This window comes from Chlamydotis macqueenii, chromosome 15, assembly GCF_036417535.1.
Source record: "Chlamydotis macqueenii isolate bChlMac1 chromosome 15, bChlMac1.mat, whole genome shotgun sequence".
Classification (NCBI taxonomy): domain Eukaryota; kingdom Metazoa; phylum Chordata; class Aves; order Otidiformes; family Otididae; genus Chlamydotis; species Chlamydotis macqueenii.
Window position 1 is genome coordinate 4,035,248 of NC_141570.1, and position 19,584 is coordinate 4,054,831.

The 19,584-nt window shown below is 47.4% G+C and overlaps 1 protein-coding gene across 3 annotated transcripts in view; it reads left to right on the plus strand.

The window, feature by feature from the left end:
• RNF216 (ring finger protein 216) overlaps nucleotides 1-19,584 on the plus strand; it is a 79,836-nt gene that overhangs the window by 44,345 nt on the left and 15,907 nt on the right. The window lies entirely within an intron of this gene.

The window sequence follows — 19,584 nt, forward strand, 5'->3', positions numbered from 1 at the left end:
AGAGGGGACTTTGTTTTACTGTAAGAGATCCTTCTCTTGAATAATTCTGACCTACCCATATAATTAAATGAAACTTTTTTTTTTTTCCTCCTGGAACTTCATTCTGGTTGCAGCTGTTGTACAAGCTATAGATTTCTAGATTTGTGTCAGAAAACCATGACTTCAGACCACTGGGATTTTTGTGGGTGGGTGAAAGTGATAACAGATTAATGAGTTTTACTTAGCATCTCCATCTGCCAGACTAAACAGTGTTCTGCACAGGAGAGTTAGCACAGCTGTGCTGAGCTGGTCATCTGAAAGCAAAGCACCCTTTACCTGCTCAAAGCTGACCCCTGATCTAAAAAAAAACAAGCATTGCTCTTAAGGTGGCTTTTGAAAAGGCAGTGCCTTTATATGCAATTATATTTACTTTCCTTTTCCTGATCCAAGCACTGTGCAAATAAGGAAAAGCAATGATCCTGTGGAGAAATGCAGGTGAATCCCCTGAGGACCAGGTACAAGCCCTGGGTACTCACCAAACACATGGATCAGGTTCCTTGTCTGAAGTTTGAGCTCTTACGCGTTGCTGTGACACTTGAAATTGCTTTCCTTATGCTTTGCCTCCATGAGTAGATAACTGATTTTACACTACACATTTTAATTTATCTCTGTCTTAATGCAGGCAACTTGTACTGGAGGAAAACGCCTGGCAAGTGATAGCTGTGCGCGGCCGCGCGTGTAGAAGTGTACGTGCTTCCTCAAATTGCGCTTGGCTCAAATCTCTGTCGCTGCGAGGGGCAGCCTTAAAGTCCAGCTGCGAGCAGAGCCCGGGTGAGGAATGAGATGACCTGATCAGGCAAAAGCTGCTGTGCATTAGCTGTAGCTGTTAGCTTTTCTGTTCCCTCCTGTGAGCTTTGAAAGTTAAATGGGAATGAAGTAGCTGCTGAATAAGAGACATGCTCTCCTTCGCCTGCATCCTGTTATATCTAGCAAGTTGCCATGGCTAAGACACTGGTCAGTTATTGTTATTTTGAAATTGAGGATTCTTCCTTAGCTTTTTTAATAGAAATGGGTATCTATCATCTCCGTTATCCAGAAAGTATCTGCAAATCAAGCGTTGATGTCAGTGTGCTGTGTGTGTGCCTGCACATGCACCCTCCCCTGCCGTTCCTGTACACCCCTTCTCTAATTTTTTTCGTTGCCTGTGAGAATCATAGAATGGATAAACAGCCCCGAGCCTGAGGAGCCCAGAGGCGCTGGGGAGTTGGAGGGTGTGGGGGAAAGGCTGGCGTGGCTCATTTGGCTGTGTAAAACTGAAAGGTATTCACTCAGTGTGTTGGGTGGGCTGTTCGTGTATGTGATGAGTGGTGCAACTGCACAGCTGTACCAAAACACACCGCGGTCCTCTGACTTGTCTCCCACATAGACTCATTACGACTGCTTCTCTGGAAGATGCAAAATTCCTGTGATCTGTTTGTACGTGTTACTCCGCATTAGTTTCTGTTCAGAGCTCCTCTCTGTAATGCCTGGAATATCGCTGGGCCTTCTCACTGCTTTCTGTGGGTTTGATGACAGATGCTGTCCTTAAAATTTGGACTGAATAGTTCCTCTGAAGTACCTCACATCACCGTGGAGAAGTGAAAGCAAGCAATACAATTACCAGGAAAGCTGCTGTATTCCTTGGATTTGCATGCTGGGGTGTGTAGAGTCAGAGAAAGATCTTATTTTCTTTATGTTATGGTGTTAGTGACACCAAGTGTTTTGTTCTGGTTCTTAGTCGGTAGTGACAGGAAGCTAGAAGACCCTTTAGAAAAAAATTAAAAGTATTCTCTGCAGTCTGGCAATCCTGGCTTATGGTAAGATGTTAAAGCTCACTCTTTACAGAGAAATGTTATGAGGTCACTTGATGAGTCTGTACACCTTCAGAGATGTATGTAACATCTTAAATGTAACAAGTAATGATAAAATAGTATTAAAAGTCTAAGAGGCAGAGCTTTGAGTCACCTTGGAGCTTTTGGATCAAGTTGGCTGTCTTGATTGAGAAGGAGGAAGGGGGAGATTGTAGACTCGGTTGTAAATGGAATTTTTGATACAGGAAATAGACGCTCCCTGCTTTAATGGTCACTTTTGGCTTCATTCTGGATTGCCATTGATTGCTTTAACATCATTACAATCTGTAGCCCCAGCATTTCAAGCTGTGATTGAGCTAGATTGTCCGGGCTAAGCCAGACCAGGTGTGAGCAGACGTGGCTGGCTGACAGCCGAGGAGCCGAAGAGCTGTGAGAAGTGGGAGGCTGGATTCAGTAGGTAATGCTCTCCTGGGGATCGTGTGCTCTGTTAATTAGTGCTGCCAGGGGAGAGACAACCTTGGAACATGTGTGATTCAAAGGCCAGAGGACAAACTAAAAGAAGAATTTATGGAGAGCCATTAGATGCTGTACCACCAATGGTGCAGAAAGCCCCTGGCCCGCGCAGGAGCAGCAGTGCCTGCCCTGTAAGGTGCTTCCTACCCACCCTCCATCTTCCTGTGCTGGAAATAACACAGGTCTAGATGGACTTCTAGTGACACCACACTGGGTCACGCTAATTTTCCTGGTGGAGAAGATTAGTACCATCTTGATATTCAGAAGTAAGAGATCTGTATGAAAAGGGCTGTAGGTAATCACTGCATCCAAAACACCATTTTTGGCCTGAGCTCTGCAAAACAGCCCTAATTTTGGCATGGTGGTTTGTTAAATGGCTGTTGTTCCAGGCTGAAGGTAGCTGTTTCTGTACATATGTACAGAGAGAAAGGTTGTGCTATAAACTAAGGTTCCTTGATGTCTCCTGCTGCTGTACCGATGCACGTGGACGTGGGTGTGCGGGAAGGTCCTGCTCTGGGTTCTTCTCTGCGCATTTCTGTTTGTGACTCTCCACTTAGCATTGAATACAGATGTTTGTGCATATACTGAGAAAAGGCTAGTCTGGAAATAAACTCCTCTCTGCAGCACTCCACCTCCCGCTTCATATTTTAAGATTCTTTATTCTCTCATAGTAATTTTCCAAGTGGATTAGCGCAGGTCACCAAGGCATCCACATCAATAAAATACAGCAAGATGTTACTGTCATCTCCTGAAACACTCCAGCACTCCACCCCGTTGCTTATCAACCCGCACTCCAGTAATCCTAATAGCTATGTCGTAGCAAGATTAACAGAAAATCCAGGCAAATATTTATGGTTCCCTTCGAGGTACGCGTTAATCCGAGAATGTGAAGTGGGGTAGATGCTTTATGAGAGCTTGGAAACCTTGCTCACGTGGGCTGAGAAGGGATTCTGCCAGGCTGGGTGAGCCGCTGCTGCTGGTGTGGGGAAGAGGCCTGGGGCAGCCGATGCCGCTGCGCTGTTAGTGAGGGTGCAGGGGGGGACACAGCAGCTGGGGACCCTCGCTGTATGGCATCCCCTGGGTGGGGATGGGGAGAGGAGCAGCTGCAGCTCACAAAGGGAAAAGAGGGGACAAGGACCAGTGTCTCAGTTGCCTTCTGTGGCTATAGCAGTGTCGTATGACAGCTGGGTAAAGAGGGAAAGGAGAAGAAAAATAAAAGGAGAGCAGAGGGAGGAGCAGCTTGAGGCTGGAAGGAACAAGCAGAAGAGCGATATAGCAAGGTGCCATCTAGTAAATGCCTGGGGAAGCAGCATTGGTTGGGAGGTGATGGTTTTAATCACAGTGAAAATTGATTCCTTTTTCTGTGGAGCTGTGCGGATTTCTGGAGTTTGGGGGGTGACACGAGAGGGCTGATGAGGTACAGCATCTTTCCCAGAGGACAGCAAGTCCCGAGATCATCAGGTGCCAGACCCCAGTCTAGCTGATGGTGAGGATACTTTCCTAGTTTTAACATCTCTCTGCTCATGTAAAGGTCTAAACTAAGATTTTAACAGCAGCATGTCAACACTGACCAAAACCACGCGCTCGGGGGCTGCTGCCGAGGAAAACCTGGCGAGTAGTGTGGCTGGATGCTGCAGGTCAGCTAAAGCCAGGCAGAGCCCAGTGTCTGAAGTGGGAGAGCTGGGAAAAGAGGAAACTGGCTGTAGGAGATATTTAATGTCGTTAGCTGCTATAGTCAAAGAATGCTTTGTGCCTGGCAAGGCCGTGGTAATCGCTAATGCTTATAAATATCGTCCCTCTTTCCTAGAGGCAGAAAAAAAACAGGATTCCTGGCAATTTGTGCCGGTTTGGGGAGTGTTTTATTCTGAATCAGCTGCAGAGCTGTGACACCAGAGGGAGCAAGTGAGCCTGAAATAGTTGCTTTCAACAAAAACCAGCAGCAAATAATCACAGCCTTTGCGAGAGGTAAATTAAAACCATCCCCAGCCTGGGAAACATGCACAGCTCAGCATCTTTCCTCCATAAATATTTCCCTGCTGTTGAATATTTGTAACCCCTTTGGAGCCCGGCAGCCGTGCTAGCAGCGAGCCACCTCCTTGTTGTGTGCTCCCTCAGTGTCTGCTGGGCAGAGACTTTGACCGGTCAATAGCCGAGCTCTGTCAGACCTTACTGCCTTGGAGAAGTCAAGAAAGGATTGGTACGAAACCAGTCTGGCCTTTCTTCGTGGCACTGGGCAGCCTGACGTCTCTGTAGAGCCGCTGTTAGTACTGGAGCGGTAGATTTAGTAATTTCCTTAGCAGCCCTCCTGCATTTTGATAGCTAAAGCAGCACTTCACCTTCAGAGGAGTCTGGTCTTGCTGTCTTCTGTCACCCCCTTTAAACATGGGAGTCGCCCAGTCTTTGCATGTACATCAGGAGCAGTCAAGTAGCTGCAAGTGTGGGTTTTTAACGTTTGTATTATCAAAGCTCAGTCCCAGCCCATTATGCTCTTTCCCACCCTATCTCGATGGCATAGCGCCCTTCTCTACACAGAGATACTGTGAGGCATACGTGGGATTTTGTTCCGAGGAAGCTGGGAGCAAGCTGCCGTAAGAGGGCTCCAGAGCCCTGTTCTTGAGTACGCTCCTTTGTGGAGCAACCTTCTCCTTTTTTCTTTCCCAGTACGCCCGAGCTGCCTTAGCAAAACCCTCTTACACCTGTTCTAAAGATTTTTGTTTTCTTATGTTGCTCAAACTGGTCATCAGCCTGGTCTCTTTATTTTAACCAATGTAGTTGTACATACTACAAAACCACCTGGTACTAATACAGCTTATTTCTTTATCTTGAATAGAGACATTTGACTTAGTAAGACTCCTTCCTTTCTACTGTTCCGACTATACCCCATAGCAGGAGCTGTGTCAGCGCAGCTGCGGGGAGAGGAGGCCTGAGACCACTCTGAGAGGCGCCGTTCATCTGTATGTAGCTTGCTCTGCCCGTCTGGTAACGCACACAATGAGCCACGGGGATGGGGTTTGGGGCAAGGAAGGGAGTTGTGTTGCCATGACAATACAAATTGCAATGGATGACTCTTCAGATAGAAACATCATGGGTTTCGAGGAGGAAAAAAAAAAAAAAGAAATAATATCAGTTGAAATACGGTGTGAATTCTAGCTTCAAGTAGGTGCGGCTTGCTAGAAGAACGTGGGGCTGTAGATGTTAATTCTGGAAATGTTCTTCCCCTTGGGGTGTTGAGGGAGCATTAAGGAGATCATGCAGGAGCCAGGCGTCCTATGAGTAAGCGTCCAGCAAGTTTTCCGTGCAAATATTTGGACATGCAGTAATGAGTTCCAGTAATAGCTGACTGCTGACTCGCACTATGGGAGATACTGGGAGAGCAGGGACCGCACGCTGATAGCATGCTTACCAGTGGAGATACAGCTGCCAGTCTGGTACGCCAGGCGCGGTGCAGATGGCCAACTATTTATATTTCTGTTATGCCTGGAGCAGATTCCTCCGTGTTAGCACTGTCTGGGGGAAAGTAAATGTCCCCTGGAAGCCAGAAGCGGTAAGGATGTATTTACGGGAAAGATAGTGAAGTCCAACTGACTTGGTCCTGCTCTAGGGGCTTTTTAGGAATCTCCTTGTTGATCCTGTTTAGGTGGAACATTTCTAATCCTGCTGCGAATCCCTGTTAGAGACCAGTTTTGTTTTCAAGCACGGCCAGTGTAAGATCTATTTCTACTTTGATCTGGCGCTTACCCATAAGTTTGTCCATTTTTAACATAGACTCCAGAGTCCACAGTAAAATAGGCTTTTTTTAAACTGTCGTTCTCCCAAAATTGTTCACAAGGAGAAACTAAACTTATCCAGTTGCTTGTAATTCAAGATGTGTGATGATTGCACTGGTGCTGCAGCCTGTTGTGTCTTGTTAAGCACAAATAGAAATTCCAAGGAAGGATGGGATAATTAGAAGCAATCCAGTGATTCTTGTGACTGTGTAAAAATAACAGGACTTTTTAAGGATGAGTTATTTTTAGCAGCCTCATGTCAAAAAAAGCTTTGTGAGGTTTTGCATCAGAAAACAGAAAAGTGAGGTATGTATCTGTTTTTCTCCTTTTTTTTTTTTTTTTTTTTTCTTTTTTTTTCTCTTGAGTATATGTGTTGAGGCTTTTGCTTCGTTAAAGAAATTGGCTTTGGAAATTGTTGGGGTAGCTGACATAACCCGCTGGCTTGCTTGCAAGGGGACGTCAGCGTCCGGTTTAGCAGTGGGACCCACAACTAGCCAAACGCTAGGGATTTGAACAATACATCCAAATAAACCTGGCAGCCTGAAGCTGCCTGGTGTTTATCTGATCTGTATTTAATTTTGGTGAGGTTTTTTGTGTCTCAGGAGGGTGACCTTTTTTTGGTTGCCTGTCCTGTAAGTGTTTTTCAGACTTGTTCTGAAAAGCTGCTCTTCCAAGGGAGACGTTCCAGATTAGTGGCCAAAACCAAAAAGTGACATTTTCGTGGTTTTTCTGTTATACTCTTTGGAAAGTGAAGTAGAAGTGTGTTTATATATATATATATTTTAAAGAAAAAGAGGAGGAGCAGGTTGAGGGTCTCAATAGCTGCTCACTCTGGCTGCCAGGCAGCATCTGACCCGCACTCCAAAGCGTTTCGCAAGGCTGCTCGGTTGTAGTGTGTGTGTGTGTTACCAAAAGTTAAGCTTATGCACCTGAACAAGGCTAAACAAAACTGAAGAGAAACACTGGAAGTGCTTTTGGGTGCTGTGCTGGGGGCACTTCTGCAGAAGAGGAATTGGTGATGTGTGGGAGCTGCGTGGTGAAGCAGCTTGTCCCAAGGTCTGGCGTGGGACAGAGCAGTATTTCCTTCGGTGTAAAGGGGAGAGATGTGGATCCTCTAATGTTGTCTGGCTCCCTTCTTGCTGAAGGTTCTCTGGTTTGAGAGGCTGGTGCTGGGGAGGGGGAGTGCACCACAAGACTCCTGCGTGTGGGAAGCACAGTAGGGAGGAAGCTCTGAGACGCCGTGGGTACGAAATGATGATGTTTTCACTTTCTCCAAAATGCCTTTTTAACAGAAAGCTCCAGCTAGGTTGTTTTCTCAGTAATAGCAACCTCCTCACAAAAAAAAAAAAAAAAGATATATGATGTCTTGGGATCTTAACGTGCCCTACAAGCATTTTGCTGACTTTTTTCCCCAAATGCTGCTGCGCGGACATATCCCTTAGTAGACTTGACCAAGTAAAGCTCGGGTTCATTTTTAATTCTGGAGTTGTAATCATTTTTGTAGTTTCCACCCAATACTGCTGTATTGTTTCATGTGATTCTGAAAGTGAAACTAGCGCCAAACAAAAAATGAAATTGTCCTGTCGGTTTTTGTTGTTGATGCATCTGAAATGCCAAGTGTACAGTGCTGATGGGAACCAGTGAGCGGTTTCCAGTGCAGGACCATTTGACCTTCATCTCTGTGTAAGCGGGTTTAAGCATGGCTGCCTTTAATGGTGTAAAGGTAAGAGAGTAGTTTTTAATTAAAAAAAGAAAAAAAAGGCATAAAAGCAAAGTTACTGTTCCTGAATAAAATAGTTTCTGACTGCTCTTATTTTTGGACTGTGTGTGTATTTAAGCTCAGGAATTCAGAATAATAGCTGATGGAAGAAACTCAGGGGTTTGTTAAGCAAACATAAACATGCACTAATGAAAAGGGCAAATGCCTTCCTAATTTAAATGAAATTCTCAGCTTGTTAAACATCATTTTCCAGCAGATGCGTCAGTAGGGTTGCGTGGAAAGGAGCAGATTGCATCACCTGGTAAAATGGCGCATCGTGCCCTCGCAGAGGCTTCCCTGACCACGCACGGGAGTCGGGGGCCGAGCTCCCGAACGCTGCCTGACTCTGCCTGTTTGCTGCTGTCTTTTTTTTGTTTCCCTCCCTTCTTGTCTTCCTTCAAAACAACACTTCTGTGGTCCTCCACAGTCCGGTGCCATTGCCTGTGTGCATCCTTGGCGGAAGCAGGACAAAAACCCTTTAATCCTTACTGGGACGGCGGTGGTGGCCTCTGGTGTTTCCGGAGTTTTAAGGAAGTCGCTGAAGTTCCTCCTTGTTGACTCCCCTCAGCAGAAATGTTGCAGATGGGTCTTTTCCTTTTATGGCCAATAATGCTGGTTTCCCTTTGCAATAAAATCCTGGGTCAGAAGTGGAAGTGAGAAGTCGGGCAGGGGGAAGAGGCTGGTCTCACCAGCTCGGAATGGGTGGGGATGTGATTTGCGACACAGTAAATTTTAGGCTAAAATAAACCAAGTTACAACATCTGCCCGGTGGTGCTGGTTTTGTTTGCTGGAGGTGTGCCTTAGGTTTTCACTCCTGTTGCTTAAGACAGCAATTAGGCATTGTGACTCTCCTTAATTTCATGGGAAATTTATCTTGTCCAAACCCAGGATGGTTTTCAGATAGGCTGACAGAGTCTAGATAACTCTGAGTAGATAAGCAGAGGAGGACAATGCCCACTTCTCTTTGACAATCACCTTCAGTCCTTTACACCAAGCGAAATGTCTTTGCCCCCTCGAAATAATTTTCTTCCTTGACCCTAAGGAGCCATTTTCCACAGAGTTAACTTGGTCTTTCTGCCTGACGCTTGGCACTGGTTTCACTCGTTAGCTGTGCGCAGGTAATGTCCCTCTGGGTGGTGATTGCTGATGGTGTCGATAAGCCAAAAGTCAGCTTTGTCAGCCAAGACTATCTTTTACAAATCATCCGTGGCTGCAAATGGTTTGATGAATTTGAACCTTAAAAGTATTTTTGTAATAAAATGAATCTCCCATTTCTTGCTACAAAGTGCTTCATATCCTGTTTCACGACGTTAATGCAAATGGCTCGTTTGGCAATCGGTGAAACTGATTTTTAAGTGGTACAGCCTATGTCTCTTCCCTGCAAAACCTGTTGGCTCTCACTTAAGTTTCATTTCTTATTTCACTCTGAAATTAGGAGGGAGGGGAAAAAAAAGAGTAATTGGTTAGGAGAGTCTGTGATGTTCCAGGACTGTCCACGAGCCTCCTTGGCTTCCAGGAGCTGCTGACCTAAGCAAAATGGTTCATCTATGGGCTCCTCTGCTCTGTCCTCTGGCAGGCAGCTGAAAGACCGTTCTTACCCTGGTCCAACTGGTTATTTCCCTGCTTGCATCTTTGGACAAATGAATCGGACACTTGAAGCGAGGGCGGTGGATGTGGACTTACACAACCATCTCAGTCCGTTATGGATCTGGTGTTTAATTCCATCGCCCCTCGCTAGATCACCGCTTCCAGTGGCAAGTGTACGGTTGGGTTTTGTCTTCTGGAGAAAGGTATTTTGAAGATCTCCGTTCCTGGGTGGTTGACCGTAGCAAGGGCAGCAGGCTTTGCTGACATGGAAAGCCGGGGTTACTAAGTGGTCAGTAGGAGCTGAATGCTTCCCCGCGTGTTGGGGAAGCAGTTCGGAAATGTTTTTCAGTAGCATCCGCGTATTCTTTAACTCTAGTTTAACAGTGGTGTGTTTGTGATCACACTTTTTTTTTTTCCTTCCTCTCCTTGTCTTTACAATAGAGATCCCGGGAAAACGCGAACAGGAAGCAGCTCTGGGGCTGGGAAATGGCCAGAACCAGCCCTGTTTCTCCATACTTCGTTTGTGCTGCCAGAATTGTTGAGTTAATCTTTCAATATCCCGCACTCTGCATTTTTGTCTGTGGCTTCTACCCCTCTGAGGGTATTGTACTTAATCCTTTCGGAGGAGCAGCCTGTACAGTGTAGCTCAATAATCCACCCTTTTGATAAGGTGACCCCCAAAGCACTAGTCTTGATCCTTACCTACATTCAGTCGTACTAACGCGCTCCATACTTGCCGTTCTTTTAATTTTTTCTTAGAAGGAGTGAGATGGTCTATGCAGTAAAGGTGAGCACCCAGCGAACCCCCATCTTGCAACATCCACGGTGGCCCAGGGTGATAGCATGGCTTTCCTTCTCTTGAACCAGGATTTTCCCCTCAAAACTGAATGTATGTCAGCGACAACATGAAATATTCTGGATTGTTTTGCCATTGTGGTTGGGTCGTAGCAGAAATGACTGTTGCTGCGCAGGAATGAGTGCTGGGTCTCAAACAGATCCCTGGAAATAAGGTGGTTTGTGCTTTTTGTTGTTTTGTTTTGTTTTTATTTTTACAGAAAACAGACTTGCAAGATCTCAAGTTTGTAGACAAGTCATGCATGCAAATAGTTGAACAGTACACTTAATTAAACTTGTTGCGTGCTCTACTGGAGCAGGGGGAGAAGAGGGGAACCAGTCTTTTCTGATCGGTGTTTGTAAGCATAACAGAAAGGGAACTGCTTGCCTTGGGATTTCACAACGCCAAGGGTTGCAGCGCGCTCTTCCCGTCTCACTTGTGTTGCGATGAGCCGTCTTCTGCCTGGCGCTGGGACCTCACAGGCGTTCCAGGGTTCAAGGTGGTGGTTTTGGTCTCATTTCCCTGCCTCTTGCGTGGTCTCACGTGATTGTGCAGAAGCGAGCCTGTCTTGCTGAATTACCAGCGTTTGTTTCAGAGCTGGTGCAGGTGGAGAGGCTCCCCTTGGAATCGCAACTCAGTTTAGCTTCGATGTCTGCAGGTCCAAGATGGTCTTCCTCTTACTCCAAAGTGTTTCCAAGCCCCACATTTCTCTGAAGCTATTAAAATAAAAAAAAAAAGTTAATTGAAAGGGATTATATGACTTTAATCTGTAATTTAATTTTCATTTACCTTGATTAATTAGAAGACAAGCGTGTCTCGAGTTACGCTGTTTGGCAGGATATTGCAGCACCAGTTATTCACCTGCCCGGTCTCCCTCAGGAGTTAAGGTGGCTGCTCGGCTTTGGTCAAGACGAGACTGATCTGGGGGTAAGCGGGAGCTTTGAGCAACGGCCTCGGGTCGCTGCATCCCCTCTGCCGCGCTCCTTGCTGAGACCAGTGGGTTTGCCGGGTGAGTGCTGGGCATTCCTCTTATTTCGAAGCCTCAAAGCTGGTACGGTCCTGCCTGCAAAGTACCCCTGTTTGTTCACGCGGTGCTGGTGCGTTCGGACCTGTGGGGATGTGAAGGCTTATACCTGGCAAGGGCTGAAGTTGGTGTTTTCCCCTGTTCCGAGATGTGCTTTGGGTAAGAGATGCTTTTGATCACTGCAGCCTCTGCCCGTTGGTTTTGGACATCACTTTTCTCACTGCATCTCCTTCCCAGTGTCTTCGTCTCCCCTTGCAGCCCTTGCACGTCGCATCTACTGGAACTGTGAAACCAAACATCCTTAGCAGGGCTTGAAAAACCACCCTCAAGTTACAGTTTTGAGGTTTCTTTGCCACCTGTGCACCAAACAAACCCAAGCCCACCTGGTGTTAGGCTGGGCTCATAGGCGCTTAAGGTGCAGGAGGGAATAGAGACATTATCTGGAGGGTCTGGAAGAAGAATCGGTGAGTTGCTGGCACATCTATTTCCCTGATTAGTTTTCAGTACTTTACTCTGCTTTATTTTGGTGCATACTTATTTACTTGATATCTTTTTATTATCATTACTATTTTGGACAGGCATCGGAATAGCTTTTGTGGTGCTGGAGGAAATCCAGTGCGTGTTTGCACTGGAGCTTTAGGTGTAAACTCTTCCATCGCGCTGCACTTCTCAATGGTGTTGGCTTTTTAAAATCTCCTGCAGCGTGCGCTCTTGCTGGGAAGTTTCAGCAGGCTGCTGGTACGTACGGGTCAACGGCTTTGGTTTTACCGCTGGCTTATTTTAGCGTAGCAAACGAGCTGCAGATGACTCACTGTCATGTTGGTGAATTTGGAAGATGGAGGTTAGCAGTTCAGAGGGCCATTTTCAGTTTATCTGCCATAAATACTATAGCTATAAATACTGTAGTTACAAGGCTGGCCGCTGTGGCTCGGTTCAGGGGCTGCAAAGCTCTCCTCTTGCTGTCTGCACAGAGCTTGTGTGGGGAGCAGCAGGTAAGAGGCAGCTCTGTACCACGCAGGCGTTGAAACAACAAATCCAGTCAGCTTCTGGTATTTCAAGGAGGCCAAGTATCACTTTGCTTTCACTTTTCCTTATCCTTGATAGTTCCCCTACATTTTTTCATTTATTTTTGCTCCACTATGGCTGGTTTAAAGCTAGGACTACATTATTTTGGGGTTTCCCCCCTGTTTGGGTTTAATTTCCCTGCAAAGCAAGCTGTACTTGCCCAGTTTCTAGACTAAAGCTGTCACCACCATAGCTGCTCTGCTCAGACAGTTCACCTTTCCTCATCCCTTGCTGGTGTTACAATGACCTGGAGTGTTAACTTCTGCTGTACGTAGGGAGTACAGTTAAAAACGCTTGGAAATTGTGTTAATGCTGCTAAATTACCATCGAAATTGCCGTCTTGCAGAGACTCATTAAAAGTGGTGGTAGGTGTGTTACGTAAACCTGGGTCTCCACGCAACTGTTGATGGAGGAGAGGACATCCGTAACCAAGTTCCTCGTGTGTAAGACAATAAAATCTGGGAGACGGTAGAGGGAGAGAGAACCACGTGAAAAACAGGGCAGGTCTGGAGGAGGCGGCGCTCTCCAGTTCCTGCTACGAAAGCCCTGGGTAGAGATTTGTGTCTGGGGTGGGGTGACCGGGGGATTTGTTTATCGTGTGGTGGTGTAAGAGGGAAGTTTCAAAATTAACTTCAGTAATTGTTCCTCCTCTCGGTCTTACAATGCATCATTAGCAGGTACTTCTGCAAATGAGATACCTCGCTTTTGTTACACCTTAACCTTCTTGATGTCGTTGGGTGCCAACCCCTTGAGTAACCTTCCAGAGTTATCCTTTAAAAATCAGATTCCTTGTCTTGAAATCTAAATCTGTTCCTCTCCTAAGGTCTCTATTGTTTCCTCCAGTTCCGCAGTTGCTGCCGCTGTTTAGTCCTGCTCGATTTCGTCAGTTAGAGTGCCAGCTATTGGAAGCAGCGTCCCTTTTTGTGTGAGGTTGTGCGTAGGATTATAGGGATAACCTCTTAGATCTCCTCTGCTGAATGGGGTAAGGCAATCTGCGTGGGGGAGAGGCAGGAGGGTCAGCTGCTCAGCGCTTTGAACTAGTCTGCTGGTATTTAATTATTTACGTTGGCTGGGAAGGCGTAGAGCTATTAACTGCAATCAGCCCAACAGATCTAAAAACTGTGGTTAACAACTACAGACGCGTTTCCAGTAGCATGTGCTCAGTTTCTCGTAGCTGTCTGCCCAGAGAAGGAGCAGTATGACCTTGGGTACTCTGATTTAGACATCATCGTCGATGTGAGGTCACAGACTACATTTAACCTGCCTTTACAAAGCGACCAGGCGGTGGTTCTCTCTCCCTGCGCTGCAGGCTGGCTCAGCTTGGTGCGCGACCACCTCTAGGTAGGTGACAAAGCAAATCCACCCTGGCCATATCCAGACTTCCCGGTCTGAGCTGGAGAGACGCTGTGTGCAACATCAGTCTGCTCGGCGCAGGGGACCAGCTTCAGAAAAATGTTGTTTTAGGGGGGAAAGCTTTTTCTTATGAGAAACACTTGTTTCTCAGTGTAGAGGAAGGGATCCTGGTGCGATGGATGTGCGATGCCAATACTCCGGTGCTCATTTGTGCAGCCGACCTGCTGCCTGCGACTCTTGATACGTTCCTCACACCTCTGGAGCTTGAGAGGAAGGAGCTTTGAAACAAAACAGCTTATTTCAAAACATCCCAATTAATGAAATTCTTCAAAGTTTTGTACAATTTCAAACCAAAACATGATCCTTTTCAGTGAAAGAGCCATCCTTCTTGCTCCAATTACAGTAAGCAAGCATGAGATCAGCGAGCAATTCCTTGTGCTAGCAGCGTTTCCACCTCTGACCAGCTATAGGGTGATACTGATGCTGAGCAGCGCTTCCTGCTTGAAGCTACAGATATTTTTGCTCTGTAGGTCTCTAACCACTGCACCAAACCAGCAGCTGATCTGGCCTTTTAAAGTCAAGCTCTGGGGAGGGGAAAAGCTTGCTTTGGTTTGGTATATGTGTTTTGGGAACTTCTGAATCACAGATACAAGACAGTCCTACTGACTTAGGCAAGTGTAGAGCAGGAGTTACCGCGCGTTTTTGGTTCTCAGATTCTAACAGGGGTGACCCAAACCTCTGTGGGAACTGGCCTGCCGACATGTTTCTGGAAACAAAAGGGCATTGTGTATCTCCAGTGCCCTAAAGATAGGGAGGGAGGGAGTGTGCTCAATTTGACAAAACCATGCAAAACAGGAGGGTAATGGGGTTTAATACATGGCCGTAAAAGCTTTAAGCAACCTTCCTGGTGGGTGTTGGGTATAAATGCGTATTTTCCTTATCCAGCCTTTAACTCTCCATCATTCGTAGCTCTCTGTATTTATACCCTGGCTCGTTCTCACAGCCTAGTCCAAGGCTTGTGCCTTTGCTTTATTTCTCCCTGCAGCCTCTCCCCTCCTGGAATAAATCATGGCCGTGCTAAGGAAAGGAGCCTGCAGTTTTTCCTGGGTTTCTCTCAGCTGCTTCTCACCTCCTTTCCATCCCAGGGCCCGGAGCTGCCGTGTGGCTGATGGCCGCTGAGCGGCAGCGCTGCCCGGGGAACAGCTTTGCTTGGGGACCTAGCACCGCTCCCTTGGGGTGGGGGGAGCAGCAAACCCACCCAGCACCCATGTCCTCCCAGCCCCTTGCTCCTTGTCCCCTCTTCTATCTGAGGCATGGCATTCGTTTCTCCACGCCGCGAGGATTTTGTGCGTTCGGAGTTGGTGCCTGCTGCCCGTCTCACCCGGGGATGCTGGCAGCTCTGGGTCCGGAGAGCTGCTGCAACAGTTTGTGCTGGAAGGAGCGCTCTCCATGCTGGGCAGTCGGGTACCTGTGGAGTTGGGGTCCCACTTCCCTGTGCTGGGCATTTGTACCTCTCTAAAGAGGGATCTCTCACAGAATGGATTGTCTTGGGCTGGATTATACCTTCTTTATCCCAGCTTAATGTATAAGAAATCCCAGAAACAGCCCTGAAGGAGTTTGCTCATGAGAGCTTATCCGTGCTTAAAGGTTGCGTTCATTTAGCTACTTCTGCTTCCATTTTTAGTTGAGGTCAGTGCAGCTTTATGGACGGTGGAGACTTTGTGGGGAGGAAGCCTGTGTGGTTCTTTGTTTTCCCATTAACTCCTCTGGCTGGGAATTGCAGCCCTTTAATTAAACCAGCGCAGTACGGACTGGCCCTGAGGCGCTATTCTAAGACTATTGCGTTCACATCTGCTTTTGGGTAAAACTTGGCCTGTTTGAGATTAGCCTGCTCTATTGTGTGTCTAAAAGCAGGAAGCAGCAGAGAATCAATCACCGGAGCTTCGTCCCAGCGAGCACTGAAGGGATACGCGGTGTGTTTTACCTCCCTCTCCCTCCTCGCAGGGAGCGCAGCAGCGAACGTCCCCGTGTGAGCGGTCGGCGGAGACCGCTGGAGTGTGCAGCTCTCCCTTCCTGGGGGATGCAAGGAGTCGCACGGCGCAGCGGCGAAAGGATTTAATTAACGAGCATATGGAGAGCTAAGGCAAGCGCTGGACTCCGCTCGGAGTCACTGCTGAGAGCTGGAGAACGGTGCTGACAGCCTCGTCCGTCGCCCGCTGCTCTTTCAGTTGAGCTTCCCCTCCTCCCTTTGCATTTTGCTCGATCGGTAAATGGCTCCGTGTAAACTCCTACAGAAGAAGCGGGCGTGCAGGAATGCTGTGGGCAGTTGGTCCGTGATCTGTGCGTATCATCTGATGTTTTTGTCCATGTGGCATTTGTTTGGGTTGAAACCAGGAAAGCTGGTGCATCTACATTCCTGGCAGTACGTACAGCAGCCTGACTGTAGCCAAAAGGACATGGAGACTGGCACGGAGAAGTTGATTATTTGGGTTTTTTCCCCCCCTTGATATGTGGGCTGGTCCTTGGAGAGTTATTTTTAGATGGCAGAGTGAAAAAAAAGTTTACACTGTGTTTTAAAACTGTGGCATCCATTGCCAAGTACCAGTAGAAGTGCTGAGGGAGGTGGTAGGTTCCCGTAAAACACTCCCTCCTACCTTCATTAGGTGCTGGGACAATTAATGAGGATGTTTAAGGATTGCGGTGCCCGTGCTAAAAGCAAACTGGCTGCCCTTAGTCAGGCTGGCCCTGAGGACAGAAAGCTGCGTATCCGCACCGCTGACCCTGGGAACAAAGGATCCTCCTGAACCCAAACATGTTTGCGTTAATCCCGGCTGTTTCCTGGTGGCCGGCGAGAGGAAACGGAGCCGCTACCTCGAGCAGATGTACAGTGAGGAGATTACAGCCTGCGATTAAACACCCTCTCCATCACATCCTCCTCTCCGCCGGCCCGGCCTGGCACATTAATGGACTGTCCCAGGCTGCCTGCCAAGCTCGGGCAGATGTAACAGGCAGCAGATACTTCATCTCCCGTATCCGTGCCTGGTCTGGAGCCGTTCGTTTGCTAACGCCGAGGCTTCTGCAAACGCGCCGCCCCGCGCGCCGAAAGCAGGAGCTGCATTAGCTGTACCTGCCTGCGAGGAGGAGTGGGCCAGGAACGGCAGGAGAAACACATGGAATTCACACCATCCAGAAATGATGAATTTAGCTGAAAAGCTGTTAAAACTAAAACAAAACGTGCTTTCCCACATCAGGTACCCCTATGTGAGTAGGCCAGGGCTTGCTAATGGATAAGGTGCTGAAGACGTTGGGCAGGGTCTGTATTTTGGTAGACTTGGTTTACTTTTTGGCTGCTACGCTTGGAGTAGAGGGTTTCAGGGCTGGGAAGGAGTCCTTCCCTCTTTGTGTGGGTTTAGGTGCTGCCTTGTATTGCGGTAGCCGATCTTTGTGCCAGTGCTGCTCTTACAATAGAAATCATCTAGGCTGGTTGCAAAAAATCAGCCATCCTAGTGGGTGTTTAGGTTAATTAATATGGTAATAGCAGAGCATGTTTCTTTATCAAACAAAAAGCTGTTTCAAAAATGAAAGAACCCCCTGTGGAAATCGTAGAGATCGGAATTGTCATCGCGTGAGACCTGCAAAACCCTCATCAGCCCAGAGGGTTGGATTTCACGAAGAGTAAAAATTTAAAAAGGCAGTTTTCTCAGGCGAGGGCTGTGACCTCAGTTACGGCACTGGAGCCAGTTGCCTTTGAACCACGGGCTTTCTCTCTGCTTTCACGGGTTCCTGTAACTGCCAACAATGTGCCATTGTCTTGGGTAGAGGAAGGGGAGACGTGACATCGAGTTCTGCTAGTGGCACGTGTATTGTCTGTTTTTCCCCTGCCTCTGTTCTGGAGAGGACGTCAGAAGCAGCAGGTGACACTCGGAGTTCGGAAGCCGTGGAGACGCTGAAACAGGCAGGCAGAGCTCTCGTGGGTTTGCAGCTCCCCGTGGCCAACGCATCTTGGGAGAGATCCCAGAAATGCGCACGGCTGCGCCAGCGCTCGCTGCGCAGCGGTCACGGTAACGTGGAGAACCGTATACCTCCGATCTCGCACCATCCCAGCGCATTTGGGAATCTGCATTGCTGTGCCTCTTCCCTTTCTCCTCGCCTGCACAGAAATCCCTTTTCCCGGCTGTAGGAGACAACTGTTTGGCAAATATCAGCAGCCTCGGCTCAAGAGAGAGCATTGTTCTTAAATAGCTGCAGCATGCAAAGCAAGGGTGGTGGCAGCAACAAAAGGCAAAGGGAATGACTTGGTACGGAAGGGTAAGCGGCACCATCTGCTTCTGAAGGGCATCGTTTCTCGTTCGGCAGCGGAGGCGGCTCCTGGAGTTAAGTAATTGGGAATAGTAAGCTCCTGGCTGCAGAGTGTGCCAGCCCTTCTGGCAGAAAGCTGTTCAGTCTTTGGCGTGCAAAAGTGGTTCTGTGTAGCAGGGCTCCAAAGACTGTTTTTAACCCTTGATGTATGTTTAAAAAGAATAAAATAATTTAAAAATAAACCCACACCAGCAACAAAACCCCCCAAAACTACAGCTCTTGATCTTTGAGCGGCATGTAGCTGGGTGTTGAGAACAAAAGGGGAAGGTGCTTCCTCATCAAGGTAGGAGAACTGCTCCAAGTCTGATCCTCCCGTGCCGGTAACAGCCAGAGGTGGCCTGCCAACAAAGGCACATAAAATGGTGCCTGTTTTAACAGCTTTAGCAAGAAAATGCAGGGTATCATGAATGATTCATGAGGATCAATGGAACTGAGGCATTTACTGCCCCTTAAAACTAGTGCCTGCCTGCCAAAGGGTGCGTTTGCAAGGTGAATGATCACAAAAATCCTCTGCTGAGCTTTTGGGACGCAGTCACACGCTTGGCTCTCCTCTTTCTCCAGCCTTTACCCTGCAGTCTGCAAACATGTCCAGCTTACCAGCCAGGACGCGGAGCCTTTAATTCTCCAGATGAAAGCACAAGCTGTTACGCATCTCCCAGCAAGCACAAATACAAACAAGTCGACGCTTCGCATCCCCTCCTAGGGGCTGGCTCCCTTGGAAGCTTTGCTCTTCATCCTGTTTGTCTGATTCACGATCAAAAGCGCGTTGATGCCTATGTGTGTCTTTAAGCAATTACTTCTCTCGTATCTCATATCAACGTCCAATTTCCTCATTAAAATGTAATTAAGGTAACGCAGTCAGAAAAGATCTGTCTCTGCAGTCGTTGTCTTTTGCTGATAGTGTGACCAGAGCTGGGCAAAGCTCTTTTGGGACCTTCTTTGGTGTGGAGGGGAAGAGGATGCTTCACAGCCGTACGGGTTTTCCTGCCAGGAGGAGAAAGTTGGATTTAAAAGCCTGAGCCTCAGCCATGCCGAAGATGAAACAGTTGGACTGTGAAACGTGTACTTCTTCCAAGTTTGATTTGGATGTTTTTTAATCTTCCTCAAATTAAAGGAAAATCTCTTGTTTGACCCAAAACAAAAGTATGTTTTCTTTGGCCAGCCAGCCGAAAAAAATCCGCTCTATTCCCAGTGTTAGTCCCAGTTCCCTTGCCAGTAGTGCCTCCACAGCCCTCCTGCTCCAGGCAGCTTTACCAGTCCCGGATTAAGAGCCTTGTTGCTAATTTAGAAGAACAGGAGAGTTCAGTCACTTGCTCCAAGTTTGGTTCAGCTATTCGGGTTAAATTCATAAATGTTTGTTGATAGTCCACCTCTGTTTTATGGACATTGGTTTCCATCCTGCCTTTTTTAAGATGTTGACTCACGTAAATGGCTTTAATTTTATTTTGTGAAGTTTTAGAAAGCATAATACGGATTTGCTTGTATGCATGGTG